General features: G+C 43.3%; 1 protein-coding gene across 1 annotated transcript in view; it reads right to left on the bottom strand.

The window, feature by feature from the left end:
* Nucleotides 1-19769, bottom strand: part of LOC101961704 (nephrocystin-1-like) — a 75016-nt gene that overhangs the window by 30165 nt on the left and 25082 nt on the right. The window lies entirely within an intron of this gene.

Here is a 19769-nt window from a genome sequence, read left to right as displayed (position 1 = left end):
GCCTGTATTGCTTGCAACTTGGGAGGCAGAACTGGGAGGATCACAGGTTAGATGCCAGCTTCAGCAACTTAGCAAGACCCTATCTCAAATAACAAATTAAAAAGAACCGGAGACATACTTGGTGGTAAAGCACCCGAGTTCAATCCCCAGTACCCAGAAAAAAAAAGGGCAAAATGAAAGCATGCAGCTTCCTGAATCTTCACTGTATTCCCCATGTAATGGCACCCAGATTAAGAAACATTACATGCACCCTAACAGTTATTCCTCTCCTAGTTCTTCTCACCCTTATCCCCCACCACCACCAAAAGTAAACACTACAAACTTGTTTTGCTTCCTTTTGGGCAAATAATGGAATTATGCTGTGTACAGAATTCTTGTGTCAACCTTGTGTTTGTAAGATGCTGTACTTAGTTGTAGTATGTTCATTCTCAAGTGGGTCAACTAAAAGGAATTTTAAGTCAAGATCTGTTCTTGTGACTAAGGAAAAGCTGGGAAAGATTGAAGGCCAGGGTAGATACAACTGAGACCAGAGAGGAGATAGCCTATGAAGGGGCCCCTAAATCTGCTTTCCAAGGAAAGTGCTGTAGTCTGGCTGGGCAAAATAACCGGGAGGTGACAAGCAACTTGAAGGTTGAAGCAGGAACTGCTTTATTGCGGGACAACAGCCATATATATACCTAACTGATTACACACAGCTTGACTCAGTTAGTTACCATCATCCAGATACAGCAATCAGCCAATAAGGAATTTCCATCATCTTAATGGCTCAGTGGCGTTGCCTCACAACTCACTCCTCCTGGCAAAATGCCAGGCGCCATCTTGACTTGATTTGCGGTCCCCAACAGTAAAGGAAAGGTCATGCAGCAGAGCCTGAACCACCGGGTCTCAACCTCTGCTGAGCATTAGAGTTAGCTGGGGAGCTTTATAATCCTAACGCCCAGACCAACTACATGCAGCAAAATTTCAGGGATTCGTATTGGGAAGGTTCTTTAGATGATCGTAATGGATGGCCCTGTTGAAAACCACTGCTCTAGTCAGATCATTGAGAGCTAAGGGAATTCCCACCTCATGGCCTTTATCTTCTCATGTGATGGAGAGCAATCTCCTAGGAATGAGATATACACTGGGAAGAAACATTACTGGGACACCAGAAGGATATACAATAGAACCCACTTATGGTAGGCCACATAAGAAAGGTGAAGTGTCTTCCTCTGGTAAGTTAGGTGGCAACAACAGTGTTGAGGGGTAAATGTGTAATTGGGGATAGAGTTTAATGTGATAAGGAAGCCCAGGATGACTGACAAGGTGAACTGGAGGATAGGATAACCAGTGGTCTTGAGTTGGCACTTTTACTGATGTCAGCTGCCCTAAACATGAAGGGTTCACCTGCTGAGATCAAAGCCAAGTATGAAATGAGGTCCAAGTCTGTTGAAGAGAAGATCCAGGGTTTAGCTAAAGCAATGTGGAATGTGGTAGGTGGTCTGAGAAGCCCATATGGGGCAGAAAGGAAGACAAGATAGAAGAGTGAGTCAACCAAGACAAGTAGATGTTGTGATTAAATGGCATGGCAAGTGGGGGTGGGGTATTTATTTCATGTCAGCAGTATGTCATATCCAGGATATCTACTGTTGTGACTCCTGGCTCCCAACCTCCTGTTTCCAGTTTTGCTTAACATAGCAAAGGGTACTGCCTCTATGTGAGAAAGCATTTCAGGGGAGAAAAACTAATTTGAGTAAAGGTAAGAAAAAGGTGACAGAATATCAAGGGGGATTCCCCACTACAGAGATGGGGACACATGTACATAGAGCATAAAGAGATAATAGGCACAGAAAATGAGATTAGGAGTGGCACAGAATGGGTGAAGATCCATGGGAAACAAAGGGACATGGGAATGAGCAGCACAAGCCCATAGGCAGGGATGCCTAGATATGGGACAGGAGAGGGGGCTGAGTACACCAGGGCGCTGCATGCAAGCAATGAGGAAAGAACCTGGAAAGACCAGGTCCACCAGGAACAGGGTACAGGAACAGGTCCAGAGGCAGAACTTGTCAGAACCCAGATACTTAACCAGGAACATTCCAATAGTTGGAGGGCAACATGGACCTCAAGAAACCTACTGTGTCTTGAAGAGCTTTAACTCTGAGCCTCAATGAAAGATGGTAACTAGAAAGATTCAGCCAACTGGAGCCGACAGGATGAAGCTCTAAGAACCATCCTTTGGGTCCTTTTGTACTGCATTCACAGAATGAAAAAGAACAAAGTTGGAAGTAGTGTGACTTTAATAGATTATCTGTAGGAACACCTTTTCTAAATTTCCTTATGTTGCTATGGAGCTGAGACACAAAAGTCATCTTTATAAGAATGAGCAAGGGTTGTTGAGAGCCACAGCCAAAGGGGCCCCAGCAAACTTCCAGCTGCCAGCTGATGATTGGCTCACTGTGGCCCCAGCAACATCTAGCTGATTGGCTCCTCTGCAGTGATGTTCATTGGGCTGTTTCCCTGCCCTTCAGACTGCCAGCTGATGATTGGCTCACAGCGGCCCCAGCAACATCTAGCTGATTGGCTCCTCCACGGAGCTGCTCATTGGGCTGTTTCCCTGCCCTTTCAGACCACGGAGCTGCTCATTGGGGGACTTCTTTGGCTCCGCCCATGCCACCCAGCCAATCGGCCTCAAGAGAAAAAGGATTGTGGGAGGTGGTGAGGTTTGTGTGGGTGAGAGGCTTGTGGAAACCAGTGGTGGCAGTTGGGCTCTGAGGTTTTTTTCCTGAGGAGCTGTTTTGTTTGGTGTTTGTAGTTCTAAAAATATAGTTAGTTTCTTTTGACAAGTGGCTCCTGAATTGTGCCCAGACAGACTGCGGGATTGGGTGGTGTGCTAGAAAGCATCACCTGCAAATAAAAAGTAACAGTGGACCTAGTCACTCACTCTTGATTTACAGAATTTATCACCAAGCTCTTTTCGATAACATTTCTTGTTCACATGTATATTCCATAATGAGACATACAGGAGACTTCTGCCAATAGAAATGTCTACTCTGTACTTGGTACACTATCACTCTCTGAAGTGCAAAGGTCTTACATACATCATCCTTACCTCAGTTATGTGTACACAGATCCTTGCTTTCCTGGTCCAACAAAAGGACCCATAATGGTTCCCTGGAGAACTCTGCCTTGTGGCTGTACCAACGACCCCGCATAGATTCCATAGGAAAGAAGTTACTTGTTGAAAACTGCTAATGCATAAGCTTAAGAATCCAGAATCTCTTGATACAGCAAACTTAACAGAAGGCAAAAGATCCCTTTCCCTTAAAGGAAAAAAAAAAAGGTTCAAAGATGTTTAATTTTTTTTTATTTTAAAAATAGATTCATAAAGTGCAAGAACTTTTTTCTTTCCAGTATTCTACATCCCTCTTCAGCAAGCTGTTGGAAACAGAAAAAAAGAAAAGGTTAGTAACACACACTTTAACTTCAAATAATTATGCTGTAGCTTTAGGTCCACCAGGAACCTAAAGGAATAGTTCCTTGCACTATTAGCTGACATTGGTGTCTTGCCAAGGGTAAGCTCAGCACCTTTTTATTTTTGCTCAGCAATAGAATTTGAACCACGTGTGCAACTTAAAATCCTCTGGTAACTCGTTTCTTTCAAAAATAAGTATAAGCAGATAAAATTGTTTTTAATAATATATCTTATCATTTCAACATCAGTTTGGAAATTATTTAAGAGATTTCTGGGTTTTGTATTGTCTTTGAAACTTGGTGTATATCTTTACAATTAACATCAATCATACTATTTAAACACTGAGTTTTCAGTGGAGATACTTGACTGTATCTAGTTTTATAAAATTTACAGTTGAAAAAGAAGTCTCATTTACTTACACATTTTTTTCCTGAAACTGAGTTTACTATGGGTTTTTAAATTAAATTGGTCATTAGATTTCTTTAAATTGAAAATGAAGTTCTTAGGGATGGGGCTGGGGCTGGGGCCCAGTGGAAGTGCTCTTGCCCAGCATGGGTGAGGCACAGGGTTTGATTCTAAGCACTGCATAAAAAATAAATAAAATAAAAGTCTGTCAGCAACCAAAAAAAAAAATTAAAAAGAAAATGAAGTTCTTTTGTCACACTAGCCATGCTATGCCAGAGCTAACAGGAGACAGAATTGTTGAGATGAGGGGCACACACACTTCTAATGATACAGGTCACTGTGTTCCCGCGTGTGTCCCACTTCCTGGTGTTCAGGTACTTAAGTGTGCAGATCCAGAGACTTGCTTCTAACTAATAGAATAAAGCAAAGGTGATATGGTGTCACCTATGATTGCTTTATGTTACATTGAAGACTTTCCTTACAGCTTGATGAAAAGGGAGGAAGTGTTGAAGGAGTTGACATCAAAGAACTGTGAGTGACCCCTGGGAATGGCGGGGTGCTCCAAGATAACAGCTAGATCCCTTATTCTACAACCACAAATAAACCAACTGTCTGCAACCTGAATGAGCTTGGAAGCAGATTTTCCTCCCTGGGGCCTCCAGATGAAAACACAGCCTGGCACCTTAGTTGCAGCCTTGTGAAACTTTTAACAGAGGACCTAGCTAAAGACTCCTGGCCCATGGAAAGTGTGAGAGAATAGGGTGTATTGTTTTAAGTTGCAAAGTTTGCAGCAATGTGTTACACAGTGTGGGGAAAACACTTTCCCACTCTGGCTTTCAATACCAACTACCTCTTATGCAGACGCTCAGTACTTCAGACATCAGATGTGGGAGAAGCCCCACACACCAACCAGTTCTGCAGTGAACACCAGCAGTTGAATGTCCTCCAATTCTATCTGCAAATAGTGTCAGATACTACAAGTTGAGAGCTCAGAATCACAAGACTCTGACCACACCCCGCTCCCTTCAAATTGCCAGTTTCAAGTGGTAGGTTGTCACTTATACTTCTGACAGGTATAAATCAGGAGTTCCCACAACCCTGTCCTCAGGTTTGATTTGTTTGCTCACAAAACTTAAGGAAACACATTACTCATGTTTCCCATTAGTGTCATCTCATCTCTTAGCTCACCCTGTTGTGTTTTCAGGACAGAGCCGACCTCCGCTACCGCCCTGGGTCCAAGCAGTCCTGGCCTCTTACCTGAGGGGCTGCAACAGCCCCCACCGGCTTTCAGAGCTTCACTTCCTGTCCACCATGTTCTATTCCCCACACAGCAACAAGAGCAGGTGGGCCTGCAGGGAAGAAGTTGTATCATGTCACTGCTCTACTCAAACCCTGGAGTGTAAAAGCCTCTGTGGTGGCCCCAGGGCTCTGTATGACCAGCTTCCCTAGCCTTATCTCTCAAGAGCCTGCTCACTGTGACCTGAACTGGTGGAGAATGTTCACAGGGTGGGACCCTGCCGTTCTTCTTCTTCTAGATACTCCCTGACTCGTTTCCCCATCTCCTATAAGTTTTTTTTTTTTTAAATCAACTTTCACCTCTTTATGAAGCTATCAGACTAGGTAAAAATCTCAAACTCAAAACTAACTAACTAAATAAGTCACTCACAAACTCAGCCATTCCCACTCTTGGTGTTCCTGATCCCCATGATCCTTTTCTGTCTCCCTCTAGTCCTGGCTCCCTGCCACATACAGCATGATTTACTTATTACATTTACAGTGCAGTGCCTCCGGCCCTCCCCCCTACCTAGAATATAAGCCACTTGAGAGCAAGGATTTTCGTCTCCACTGTGCATCATGAATCCTAAATGCTTAGAACAGGGACTGGCAGATAACTGACACACAGTGAATATTTGATGTTAATGACAGTAGGGAGTGGTCAGCTGTATCTACTGGGTGAATGGCTAAATTAAATCAGTCTCTCCTCTCAGGTCCTCTCTTTTCCCCCCTGTCCTCCTCTTCCTTCCCTTTTCCTCTTCCTCTTCTTCCTCTCTGCAGTGCTGGGCATGGAACCCAGGACCTCCCACTGATGAGGCACGCATTCTGCCACTGAGCTGTGTACCTCCAGCTCAGAACTGAATTTTGAAAGATAAGTAGGTTAATCATAAAATAACATGAAATTTCTCCTTAATTAAGTTTTCTCACTTATAAAACAAAATGTTGGTATGATGTGTTAATTTTAAGTCATTTCGGAGTCTTTTTCTGAGACTGTGTACCTGGGCCACTAGTGTTGTTGCAAATTTGAATCTCATTTGGAATTGTGGCCTCATCTCTAAGATGCCTTGGGCTAAAAATAGGCAGATTCTGGACATGGGAGCCTTAGACCTGCAGAGCCAGCCAGACTATGCAATGCCCGTATTTTAACATGAGGAAACTGGGGTCATATTCAGAGAGCTGCTGGGAAGACACAAAGATCTACAATCTTAAAATCCCTCTTAAGAAGCCAACATGTCCCCAGCTTGAATCTTTGTATTTTTTTCACCTTGGAAAATTGTTTCAGTAGGACATTTTAGTGGATTTGATAATGGCAAACTGGTTTTGAGGTGAATATTAAATTTGGATTAATAATAGGCTGAATAGTCAAATGTCATGAGTTAATTGATTACAGAGTGTCTTTTGAAGGATACATTAATTTCTGCTGTTGAGTTTGCTGTTTGAAGCACTTACCAAGGGAAAAGACATTATCATGTACCATACTGAACCTTTGCTGCTTATGTAAATTCATTTAAAGTATATAAATGACGTTACCTTCCTCTGCAACTCTCAGGCCCTGAGCAGTAAAGTGGTCACTTTATACTTGAATGTGCCCATAAAAGATAAATCTGTGATCTGATTAAAACAGAGCATTTGCCTTCTATTAATCCATTCACCGTTGCTAATAACACAGTACCAGAGTGGAGGAGTATAAAGAGGAGAGGTTTGTTTCGTAGGTCTACATCAGGGGCAAGGGCAGCAGCTGAGGATGGTCTTCTTGCTGGCAGAGTCCCGAGCCAGGGCAGAGCTTCACATGGCGAGAACCATAAGTGTAAGGATGGGTATCCTCCGAAATCTCCACTCCCCTCCCTTTATAAAGTCACCTGTATCCAATCATGGGGAATTCACTGGGGTGAATTTATTTAATCCTAATCACCTCTCAAATATTTCATTTCTAAACACCATAGGTTTTTTTCCATCTTTTTATTTGAATTTTTGAATATATTTTTAATTTATTGGTTCTTTTTAGTCATACATGACAGCAGAATCCATTTTGATATAATTATATAAGCATTTATTGAGTACATTTTATTCACAGAAAAACAAACTTTTTTTTTTACTGATCAGATTTATTTTTTTTTATTGTTGGTTGTTCAAAACATTACATAGTTCTTGATATATCATATTTCACATTTTGATTCAAGTGGGTTATGAACTCCCATTTTACCCCGTATACAGCTTGCAGAATCACATCAGTTACACTTCCATTGATTTACATATTGATATACTCATGTCTGTTGTATTCTGCTGCCTTTCCTATCCTCTACTATCCCCCCTCCCCTCCCCTCCCCTCCCCTCTTCTCTCTCTACCCCCACTACTGTAATTCATTTCTCCCCCTTGTATTATTTTTCCCTTTCCCCTCACTTCCTCTTGTATGTAGTTTTGTATAACCCTGAGGGTCTCCTTCCATTTCCATGCAATTTCCCTTCTCTCTCCCTTTCCCTCCCACCTCTCCTCCTTGTTTAATGTTGGTCTTCTTCTCGTGCTCTTCTTCCCTAGTTTGTTCTTAGTTACTCTCCTTATATCAAAGAAGACATTTGGCATTTGTTTTTTAGGGCTTGGCTAGCTTCGCTTAGCATAATCTGCTCTAAAGCCATCTATTTCCCACCAAATTCTATGATTTTGTCATTTTTTAATGCAGAGTAACACTCCATTGTGTATAAATGCCACATTTTTTTTTATCCATTCGTCTATTGAAGGACATCTAGGTTAGTTCCACAGTCTTGCTATTGTGAATTGTGCTGCTATAAACATCAATGTAGCAGTGTCCCTGTAGCATGCTCTTTTTAGGTCTTTAGGGAATAGACCGAGAAGGGGGATAGCTGGGTCAAATGGTGGTTCCATTCCCAGCTTTCCAAGAAATCTCCATACTGCTTTCCAAATTGGCTGCACCAATTTGCAGTCCCACCAAGAATGTACAAGTGTACCCTTTTCCCCACATCCTCGCCAGCACTTATTGTTGTTTGACTTCATAATGGCTGCCAATCTTACTGGAGTGAGATGGTATTTTAGGGTGGTTTTGATTTGCATTTCTCTGACTGCTAGAGATGGTGAGCATTTTTTCATGTACTTGTTGACTGATTGTATGTCCTCCTCTGAGAAGTGTCTGTTCAGGTCCTTGGCCCATTTATTGATTGGGTTATTTGTTATCTTATTGTCTAATTTTTTGAGTTCTCTGTATATTCTGGTTATTAGGGCTCTATCTGAAGTGTGTGGATTAAAGATTTGTTCCCAGGATGTAGGCTCCCTGTTTATCTCTTTTATTGTTTCTTTTGCTGAGAAAAAACTTTTTAGTTTGAGTAAGTCCCATTTGTTGATTCTAGATGTTAACTCTTGTGCTATGGGTGTCCTATTGAGGAATTTGGAGCCCAACCCCACAGCATGTAGGCGTAGCCAACTTTCTCTTCTATCAGATGCTGTGTCTCTGATTTGATATCAAGCTCCTTGATCCATTTTGAGTTAACTTTTGTGCATGGCGAGAGAAAGGGATTCAGTTTCATTTTGTTGCATATGGATTTCCAGTTTTCCCAGCACCATTTGTTGAAGATGCTATGCTTCCTCCATTGCATGCTTTTAGCCCCTTTATCAAATATAAGAAAGTTGTAGTATTGTGGGTTGGTTTCTGTGTCCTCTATTCTGTACCATTGGTCCACCTGCCTGTTTTGGTACCAGTACCATGCTGTTTTTGTTACTATTGCTCTGTAGTATAGTATGAAATCTGGAATCGCTATACCACCTGATTCACACTTCCTGCTTAGTATTGTTTTTGCTATTCTGGGTCTTTTATTCTTCTATATGAATTTCATGATTGCTTTCTCTATTTCTACAAGAAATGCCTTTGGGATTTTTATTGGCATTGCATTAAACCTATAGAGAACTTTTGGTAATATCGCCATTTTGATGATGTTAGTTCTGCCTATCCATGAACAGGGTATATTTTTCTATCTTCTAAGGTCTTCTTCAATTTCTCTCTTTAGGGTTCTGTAGTTTTCATTGTATAAGTCTTTCACCTCTTTTGTTAGGTTGATTCCCAAGTATTTTATTCTTTTTGAGAATATTGTGAACGAAGTGGTTGTCCTTGTTTCCATTTCAGAGGATTTGTCGCTGATATACAGGAATGCCTTTGATTTATGCGTGTTGATTTTATAACCTGCCACTTTGCTGAATTCATTTATTAGCTCTAATAGTTTCTTTGTAGACCCTTTTGGGTCTGCTAGGTACAGAATCATGTCATCTGCAAATAGTGACAATTTAAGTTCTTCTTTTCCTATTTTTATGCCTTTAATTTCTTTCGTCTGTCTAATTGCTCTGGCCAGTGTTTCGAGAACTATGTTGAACAGAAGTAGTGAGAGAGGGCATCCTTGTCTTGTTCCAGATTTTAGAGGGAATGCCTTCAATTTTTCTCCATTCAGAATGATGCTAGCCTGAGGCTTAGCATAAATTGCTTTTACAATGTTGAGGTATGTTCCTGTTATCCCTAGTTTTTCGAGAGTTTTGAACATAAAGGGATGCTGTACTTTGTCGAATGCTTTTTCCGCATCTATCGAGATGATCATATGGTTCTTATTTTTAAGTCTATTGATGTGGTGAATAACATTTATTGATTTCCGTATATTGAACCAGCCTTGCATACGAGGGATAAATCCTACTTGATCTTGGTGCACAATTTTTTTGATATGTTTTTGTATCCGATTCACCAGAATTTTATTGAGGATTTTTGCATCTAGGTTCATTAGAGATATTGGTCTGTAGTTTTCTTTCTTTGAAGTGTCTTTGTCTGGTTTCGGAATCAGGGTGATGTTGGCCTCGTAGAATGAATTTGGAAGTTCTCCCTCTTTTTCTATTTCCTGAAATAGCTTGAAAAGTATTGGTATTAGTTCCTCTTTAAAGGTTTTGTAAAACTCTGCTGTATACCCATCCGGTCCTGGGCTTTTCTTAGATGGTAATCTTTTGATGGTTTCTTCTATTTCCTCAATTGATATTGGTCTGTTTAGGTTGTCTATATCCTCCTGACTCAATCTGGACAGATTATATGACTTAAGAAATTTATCGATGCCTTCACTATCTTCTATTTTATTGGAGTATAAGGATTCAAAATAATTTCTGATTATCTTCTGTATTTCTGAAGTATCTGTTGTGATCTTGCCTTTTTCATCCCGTATGCTAGTAATTTGAGTTCTCTCTCTTTTTCTCTTCGCTAGCATGGCTAAGGGTCTGTCAATTTTATTTATTTTTTTCAAAGAACCAACTTTTCGTTTTGTCAATTTTTTCAATTGTTTCTTTTGTTTCAATTTCATTAATTTCAGCTCTGATTTTAATTATTTCTTTCCTTCTTCTTCTTTTGCTGTTGTTTTGCTCTTCTTTTTCTAGGATTTTGAGATGAAGTATGAGATCATTTATTTGTTGGTTTTTTCTTTTTTTAATGCATGAACTCCAAGCAATGAATTTTCTTCTTAGAACTGCTTTCAATGTGTCCCATAGATTCTGATATGTTGTGTCTGTGTTTTCATTTAACTCTAAGAATTTTTTAATTTCCTCCTTGATGTCTTCTCAAACCCATTGATCATTCTGTAACCTATTGTTCATTCTCCAAGTGATGCATGATTTTTCCTTCCTTCTTTTATCATTGATTTTCAGTTTCATTCCATTATGATCAGATAAGATGCATGGTATTATCTTTGCTCCTTTATATTGTCTAAGAGTTGCCCTGTGACATAATATATGATCTATTTTTGAGAAGGATCTATGTGCTGCTGAGAAAAAAGTGTAGCTGCTTGATGTTGGGTGGTATATTCTATATATGTCAATTAAGTCTAGGTTGTTAATTGTGTTATTGAGTTATATAGTTTCCTTATTCAAGTTTTGTTTGGAAGATCTGTCCAGTGGTGAGAAAGGTGTGTTGAAGTCTCCCATGATTATTGTATGGTGGTCTATTAGACTCTTAAACTTGAGAAGAGTTTGCTTGATGAACATAGCAGCACCGTTGTTTGGGGCATATATATTTATGATTGTTAAGTCTTGTTGGTGTATGGTTCCCTTGAGCAGTATGTAGTGTCCCTCTTTATCCCTTTTGATTAACTTTGGCTTGAAATCTATTTTATTTGACATGAGTATGGACACTCCTGCTTGTTTCCGCAGTCCATATGAGTGATATGATTTTTCCCAACCGTTCACCTTCAGTCTATGTATATCTTTTCCTATCAAATGCGTCTCCTGTAGGCAGCGTATTGTTGGGTCTTGTTTTGTGATCCATTCAACTAGCCTGTGTCTCTTAATTTATAAGTTTAAGCCATTAACATTTAGGGTTATTATTGAGATATGGTTTGTTCTTCCAGCCATATTTGTTTATTAATGCTACTAAACCTGATTTGTTTTCCTCTTTGATTATTTTCCCCCCTTTACTGTCCTAGCTCCCACTGTTGGTTTTCATTGTTGTTTTTCATTTCCTCTTCCTGTAGTGTTTTGCCAAGGAATTTTTGAAGAGATGGTTTTCTAGCTGCAAATTCTTTTAACTTCTGTTTATCATGGAATGTTTTAATTTCATCTTCCATCCTGAAGCTTAATTTCGCCGGATACATGATTCTTGGTTGGAACCCATTTTCTTTTAGCGTTTAAAATATGTTATTCCAGGATCTTCTAGCTTTTAGAGTCTGTGTTGAGAGATCAGCTGTTATCCTGATTGGTTTACCCCTAAATGTAATCTGCTTCCTTTCTCTTGTAGCTTTTAAAATTCTCTCCTTATTCTGTATGTTGGAAATCTTCATTATAATGTGTCTAGGTGTGGATCTCTTATGACTTTGCACATTCAGCGTCCTGTAGGCTTCTAGGATTTGGGATTCTGTCTCATTCTTCAAGTCTGGGAAGTTTTCTCGTATTATTTCACTGAATAGATTGTTTATTTCTTTGGTTTGGAGCTCTGTGCCTTTCTGTACCCCAATGACTCTTAAGTTTGGTCTTTTGATATTATCCCATATTTCTTGGATGTTCTGCTCATGGTTTCTTAGCAGACTTGCTGAGCTGTCTATGTTCTTTTCAAGTTGAAATACTCTGTCTTCATTGTCTGATGTTCTATCTTCTAAGTGATCCACTCTGCTGGTAGTATTCTCAATTGAGTTTTTAAGCTGGTTTATTGCTTCCTGCATTTCTAGAATTTCTATTTGTTTGTTTTTTATTTCCTCTATCTCCCTGTGAAATTGATCTTTTACTTCCTGGATTTGTTTATGTATTTCCTTGTCAATGTGATCTTTCATTGTCTGATTTTGCTGTCTCATGTCTTCCTTGAGACTCTAGATCATCTGAAGCATATATATCCTGACCTCTCTATCTGACATTCCATCTGTTGCAGCTATTACATCTTCTAAAGTTGAGTTGACCTGCATTGCCTGTGGTCCTTTCTTTCCTTGTCTTTTCATACTGCTGGCGTTTCTTTCTGCTTGGTGAAATTGTTGTGTTTTTGAAATTTTCCCTCTATTTATTTATATTGCTCTTCTATAGTTGAAAAATCTCCCTTGCAGGGCAGGTAGTGGCTGTGATCCTCCTCCAATTGGTATGATCCGTCTACCACGCTGGCGGGCCCTAGGTCTGCTCTGCTGGCCGGTCAAAGGTCAGCCTACCCAGCAGGTGCGAGGGGCACCTCTGTCACTCCGCAGGTTGCTGGGCCTAACCTCCCAACGGGTCGCAGGTCCGCCTACCTTGCAGGTGTGGGGGGAGGGGGTGGCTCCGCCCCTCAGCAGGCAACTGGGCCTGATCTGCCGTGGTCACAGTCCTGCCTACCTTGCAGGCACTGGGGGAGGGGACGGGCCTGCCCCTCAGCAGGCCGCTGGACCTGTCCTGCTGGTGGGTCGCAGGTCCACCTTCCCTGCAGGCACGTGTGGCAGCTCTGTCACTCGGCAGGTTGCTGGGCCTGACCTGCCCGTGGGTCGCCGGTTCGCCTACCTTTCAGGCACTCCAGAAAAACAAACTTTAAGCTACAAATCCCAGATTATACAGCGGGAAGAAATTTTCTTAGTTTTCCACACTGATGGAAAGGTTCATACTAAATGGAAAAAAGCGCTATAATTATATTCACAACATTTCATGTGATTGTTCATAATACTAATACAATTATATAAGAATCAATATGTTTGAGGTTAAGCAATAATGATGAAAAATGCAAAATCTAAGAAAAATTACATCAAAGCCTTTGTTATATCAAATAAAAAAATGCAAATTTGTTACTAAGCATAGACAAATGGCAAAATATATTTATATAGTAAAATATATATGTCTTCAAGTTAGACAATGCTACAGTTATGTTGGAGTGGTTGGACTGTAGTTTGAAGTCTGAAGTTTGCAGCTCTGCACATGGATTTTTGGCATTCACCATGCCGTTTGATTGACCTGGTAAAGGCTCTCTTTCCCATTCTTGTCAGAGGAGAAGTCAACAGCAATTTGCATTTCTATTGCAGGGACAGCCTTATATTTTCACTGTCTTGCTTCAGTCCATTTGTTCAGAGGAACCTTGACAATCTTGAAATCCTGCAAAATAGCATGCTGGTCCATTTATGGCAAAGAGCTGGCAACAGGAAATAGTAGGAACTGTGGGTGCCTTTGTAGGTCAGGTACAAGTCAGAAGGTCATAGAAACAGCTAAGTTCAGGGTCAAGCTGCATGGTGAGTGTCCAGGTGTCCAGTGGTCTGTGCAGGTCAGGATATCCCTTCTAAAGTGAATGGGAAGTAGCTGCGCTTGGCAATACATCTAGTGGCCGGTCTCTTTGGGTCTAGGGGTTGGGGTGCTACTCCAGCCAGGCAGCTCATGAAACTGACTGGCGAGCTGCTCTGCCCCTGGTTATTATCATGGAGCCAGCTCTGGCACTGGGAGTATCTGTGGCAGTGACGAGGATGAGATGTGGAGCTTCTGCTGAGCCCCATGTAGAGCACTGCAAGGGAGACCTCCCATCTTCCTCTGTGGCAAATGCTCTTAGTACAGCACTTCCTGTGTTGCTGGTCAACCCAAGTAGAAGCTACACTCCTGCCTGTGGGATCTCAAGGACTCTGGAGCCTGAGTGGACTGTTGTGAAAGGAATATTACTGATGGCTGATAACTGGGTATATACAGCAGTGCCTCATTTTTAAGAGAGAATAATAAGTGAGAGACTGGGCCTGGGCCTGTTCAAGGGCCCAGGGAGACTGTGTGAGCAACCAGCTCAAAATTCCCTTGGCCTCTCCTCCAGCTCCCTGCCTCTCTCTCAGCCTGCACTTGCATGCTCAGGAGGACCGGGAGAATTTTCTGAAACCATCCCATTCCTGGCTCATGAGTGGACCTGTTTTGGATGACCACCAGGGGACACCTGACACAGAGAAGGTGCTCAACAAGCCAGCTAGCAAGATAGCCCTTCCTGTGGGTGCCAGACATCCATTCCCTTGCCTTCCTGACCCTTGCTCAAAATAGGTTCCTGTGCAAGGTATTTCCTTTAGCCAGGGATAGAAGGTAATAATAGCCCAAAGGTTTATTTGGGCTCATGGTTCTGGAGGATCCATCCCTAGACCTTGTGACTCCCCCACTACTTTGGGGCTTTGGAGTGCACAATGGAACAAACTGCTGACACCATGAGCTAGGAAGCAAAGAAAAAGAGAGGATGGGCATGAGGTCCCAGAATGTACCTTGGGGTGCTCCCTCAGTGACCTAGGCCCTACTTCCTAAAGGCCCGTAGGACCTCCCCATAGCATCACCCTGCAGACCCAGCTTCCAACTCATGGACCTGTGGGATACACTCTTCCAAACCAAAGCAGTGTTGGAACTTAAGGGAGACTCTCGCTACCAGGTACCAAAGCATTGCAAGTGGAATATCCCTGCCTATTCTGGGCCCCTCGTGCTGCCAAACAACATGAAGAGGGAGGGGTGCTATGTTGCCTATGCTAGTAGTCCCAATGGCCAAGGGAAGATCTGCTCTACAGTGGGGCAGGGAGAGCCAGGTCTGGAGTCTTGGAGGTGCATTGGACATCTCTTATTATATTTCCATGTCCCACTGTACAAGTTTATGGAAAAAAACTATAGCAACCCAAGTAAGATGGGACTGCCAGTGGAGTTCCCATAGGAGAGGAAGGTGGGATCACTCTGCCAGCTAAAGATCTCTGTTTAGCAAAGGCTTGGGGCATCATGGAGCAGGTGAAGGGATGTCATTACCCCGTAGGTCCTGGGACCAGCTACAGAAGCAGGGTTTCTGCAGTCATGCTACTGTCACTTCATTGTTGCCTGCAGTCCCACTACTTTATATAGAGGATGTCGCTGGTGGCTCCCTTTCTGTTTCATGTGGGAGTGTGCCTGTAACAAACTAGCATAGGTAGGGTAGCTTATAAACAATGGAAATTTATAAGGACACCAATTGCATTCCTGAAAGCCCCATCCTCATGTCACTGAGGCTTCACCTCTTAAGACCATCATATGGGGGGTTAGGGATCCACACATGAATCTGGGGGACACAAGCATTCAGACCATACCAATGACCAAGCTGACATTAGCTTCCAGTGATATGGTAGCTCTTTCCCACCCATATTAAAGAGTGAATATTGAGGGGCGGAGGTTCAGACTGGGTGGGATTAGACTCTCCACATCTTTCATCCTTCCATCGGCCCCAGGAGGCTGACCTCTGTAGATTCTGTTCCACTGGCAATCTTGCCTTCTGGCTGGCATCTGGGTTCTCCCATTGAAGAGACCCACCCAGAAATGGGGAGGAAAGCGAGGGTGGGGTCTTATTCCCTGCCTGCCCTTCTGGAGTGTCATCTCCAGCTGATCTTGTCCCTCTCCTCTCAGGGATGGCTTCATAGGTGTAGGACTGGCACAGCTACACAGGGTCCCACATGCAGAATGGCCCTGGCTCTGCAGTGGCCATCTTGAAATTCTTAATCATTTGCTTTGAGTTTGCATTTTAAAGGGAAGTTCAATCGGGATATCAGAGCATGTGCCAGAACCTGGAGCCTTGCCTCAGGAGAGGCCCATCTCCCAAGGTGGGCTCTCAGCCACCTGATTTCCCACTGAGTGCCCTGGCCTCACATGGCCTTCCCTTCTCCCCTGGTGCAGCAACTGCTGCCATGCTACCCCCCAAGTAAGGTGTGGGTGCATGGGGGGTTAGGGTAGGGTTCCCACACCTGGGGCATGGCTGTGGCCGTCCTCCACCATCTCACAAGTCGGCAGCACCCTGGCCATTTCCATAGGCACCTCTTGAAGGGTTGAGCCTTTTCCCCAGTTCATGCGGGTGCCTGGTGCATCCTGGGATGAAGGTTTTAATTCCTGGGGGGTTGCTTTTCCTGCCATGTTGGCTGGGGTGACAGCACTTGGGAATGGAGGATGCCTGGCTCCACTTGCTCGCCTCCTGCTGGGGCGTGACACATCCACCCAGTCCTGTGGCTGGAGGCAGCAGAACCCTGCAGTGGGGAGGAAGGGTCTGCTAAGATCCAGAGCAGATGCCTGCGAGGGTCTGTAACCTCTCTGGAGGGAGTGCGACTCTAAATAGTCAATGAAAAGCAACATGACAGAGAGAGAGAAGGAGAACAGAAAACGCGAGAGAGGAAGAGGGAAAGGAGGAGGACCCCCTGAAGACACTGTAATACCTCTCAGTGACCGTGCCTTCTGGACAGAGGGCTTTGCCTTCTTACTCTGCTCTGGCCCCTCTGAAGGCAGACATGTCTCCATCCTCCCTGCTCCTCCTCGCGGAAGCAGCTGTGTCTCCCTCTTCCTTTGGCCTGGGGAGTGGGCTGAGGAGGGTGCCAGATCAGCCTGGCTAGCCCTAAAGATTATTCTAGAGCCCCTGTCCTTTTATAAGTCATCCTTTAAATTAAACCCGCCTCAGATCCTCCTAGTTTAATTGTTTACTTTTCCCCAACCGGCCTAGAGTGACACATCCTTCCACCTCCATCCCCAAACACCCAGTCTTTCTCCTGTATTTCACTTCGAGTTCAGCGGTCCAGCTGAGAGCCTGGTGTCTGTCAGTTGACACATCTTTTCTGAGCACCCAAGGCACATCCAGGAGACTGACAGACAAGTAAGTGGCTGGGAAAGAGTAAGGCATCAGGTATAGATGGATCTGGGTACTGTGTGGGACCTGTGGATGAGGTGGGCAGCACTAACCCTATGGCTACAGGACCATCCGCTGTCTAGAGACAGCACTGGGGCGGGGGTTGTTCCACACCGTGGAGGAAGATTCTCGGGTGGGCAGAGAAGCTTGCACAGACTTCTTATGGCTGCATCAAAGGTCTTTATCACTGGAAAACCACCATGGCCCTTTCAAACATGGCCTACCTGGAGCAAGTCCGTTTACCTAGCTACTATCCTGGGTCTATGAAATACAATTACTCCTCATTCCTCCAGATTCTGTGAATTTGACAACCTGCTAAAACGTATGTGCAACTCCAAAACCAATACCCGCAGTACTCAATTCTCATAGCGCTTTTGCAGGAATTTGCAGACATCGGCAGAACTGCCAAGCCTTGGGTCCTTTCACATGCACACCCCCAGCTGAGATCATTCAAAGTGGTACTCTGACTTTTTGCTTCAGTTCTCACTTGCTACAAACAAGTGTCCTTTTCTATTGAGTCTACGATTTTTTTTTGCATATTTGCATTTTTTTTTCTTGGAAATTTTGCTGTTTCAAGTGGCCCCAAGAAAGCACTGAAGTGCTGTGTAGTGTTCCTAAGAGCAAGATCTGGGACTTACCTGTGGGGAAAATATGCTACGTAAGCTTCACTGGGCCAGGAGATACAGTGCTGTCAGCTGTGAGTTAAGTGAGGGAAACAGAAGTGCACATTGAACAGGGCTGCAGCCTTACCAGTGGATGAAAATGTGATCATAGCCAATAGGAACCTACCCTGAGGGGCAGCAGTCAACGTGGCTAATTCAGTGGCCAGGGACTTTAGGACAAGAATACCAAGCATCAACAGTACTCCCACTTTTTGAGAATCAAAACTCTTCTTCAAATCTACATTCTGGGGAGAATAAAGGTTTCAAGTGCAGTTAGATCACAGTGGGGCGATTGTGGTTTACAACAGCATATCACAAATTTATAAGAAACTAGAAGAGAGGAGATTTGAGCTTCCTGACACTAAGAAATGGTGAATATTTAAGAGGAGGGCGATGCTAATCACGTTGTATGTGGTGTGTCTATGATCACCGCTCCACACACTTGCATGTAATAATAAAATCCATGCCTAGAGGAATTTTTCACGCCTTTTTTGTTTTATTACTGGGGATTGAACTCAGGGGCACTCGACCCTTGAGCCACATCCCCAGCCCTATTTTGTATTTTATTTAGAGACAGGGTCTCACGGAATTGCTTAGCGCCTTACTGTAGCTGAGGCTGGCTTTGAACTCGCCATCCTCCTGCCTCAGCCTCCCAAGCTGCTGAGGTTACAGGTCTGTGCCACTGCACCTGGCTTCCCTCTTCCTTTTCTTCTGTTTCCCTCCTTCCCACTTTTCTTTCTTTCTCTCACTCCATCTCCTTCCCTCCCTCACTCACTTTCTTTTTTTCTTTCTCTCTTCTTCACAGGGATTGTTTAGGTGTAGAGACCTTGTCAAGTTCACTTTCGGCCTGGGTACATCATAGGTGCTACAGGGAGGCAGAGGCACGTGGTTTTTTCTTCCCAATAATGTCAGGAGTCACGGTGGCCCTGGCCCTCACCCATGAGCTCAGCAGGAACTGCACGTGGTCATGCTCTACTGCTTCATTTCTTCTTCACTTCTCACCTGGAATACGGCAGTAAGGAGAAACCTCCTGCTGTCCACCTGGTGGTATCCCGAATATAGTTTGATTAAATGAGATTAAAGTTGGGGTAGACGTTGGGTCTTCTCCTCATTTACCAGTTCTCCAAATAATGAATTGGTTTTCAGGCCCCCTCTGGCTGAACTCTTTATGTCATTAGGAACTCACAGGGTTCAGCTTACTTCATGTTTCAGCCTGTGGCTATGATTGCCCTTGTTGATGCTCCAATGATGTCATCTCTGGCCAGTGAAGCTGGTCCCTGAATCCTTCCATACATGACCAGTCCTCTCGGGTCAGTCCCCTTGCTCTCTGGCATGACAAGATGTCCCAGGCTCATTTGTGTACAGTGGGTCACTGACTTAATGATGGTGTGAATTAACAATTTTTTTTCTCAGCTTAACCACTGAGCAATACACCCAGCCCTTTTAAAAAAAATGTTTAATTTTGAGACAGGGTCTCATTAAGTTGCTTAGGGCCTCATTAAGTTGCTGAGTCTGGCTGGCCTTGATTTTTCAATCCTCCTGCCTCAGCCTCCGTAGCTGCTGGAATTACAGGCATGTCACCACTCCAGCCTAACAATCTTTTGACTGTGGGATGATGTGAGTGTATACCCATACAGCCAGTCTGCTCTTCATTTTCTGCACAGTATTCAATAAATTATGTGACATACCTGACACTTCATTATAAAACAGACTTCACATTAGATTACTTTTCCCAGTGGTAGACTAATGTAAGTTCTCTGAACATGCTTAAGGTAGGCAAGGCTAGGCTATGATATTCCGTAGGTGAGGTTATTAAATGCATTTTTGACTTAAAAATGTGTGAGTGTGTGTGTGTGTGTGTGTGTGTGTGTGTGTGTGTGCGCG

Source organism: Ictidomys tridecemlineatus, chromosome 12 (genome assembly GCF_052094955.1).
Source record: "Ictidomys tridecemlineatus isolate mIctTri1 chromosome 12, mIctTri1.hap1, whole genome shotgun sequence".
Lineage (NCBI taxonomy): Eukaryota > Metazoa > Chordata > Mammalia > Rodentia > Sciuridae > Ictidomys > Ictidomys tridecemlineatus.
Note: the sequence above shows the minus strand (reverse complement) of the source record. Positions and strands in the feature narration are given on the sequence as shown.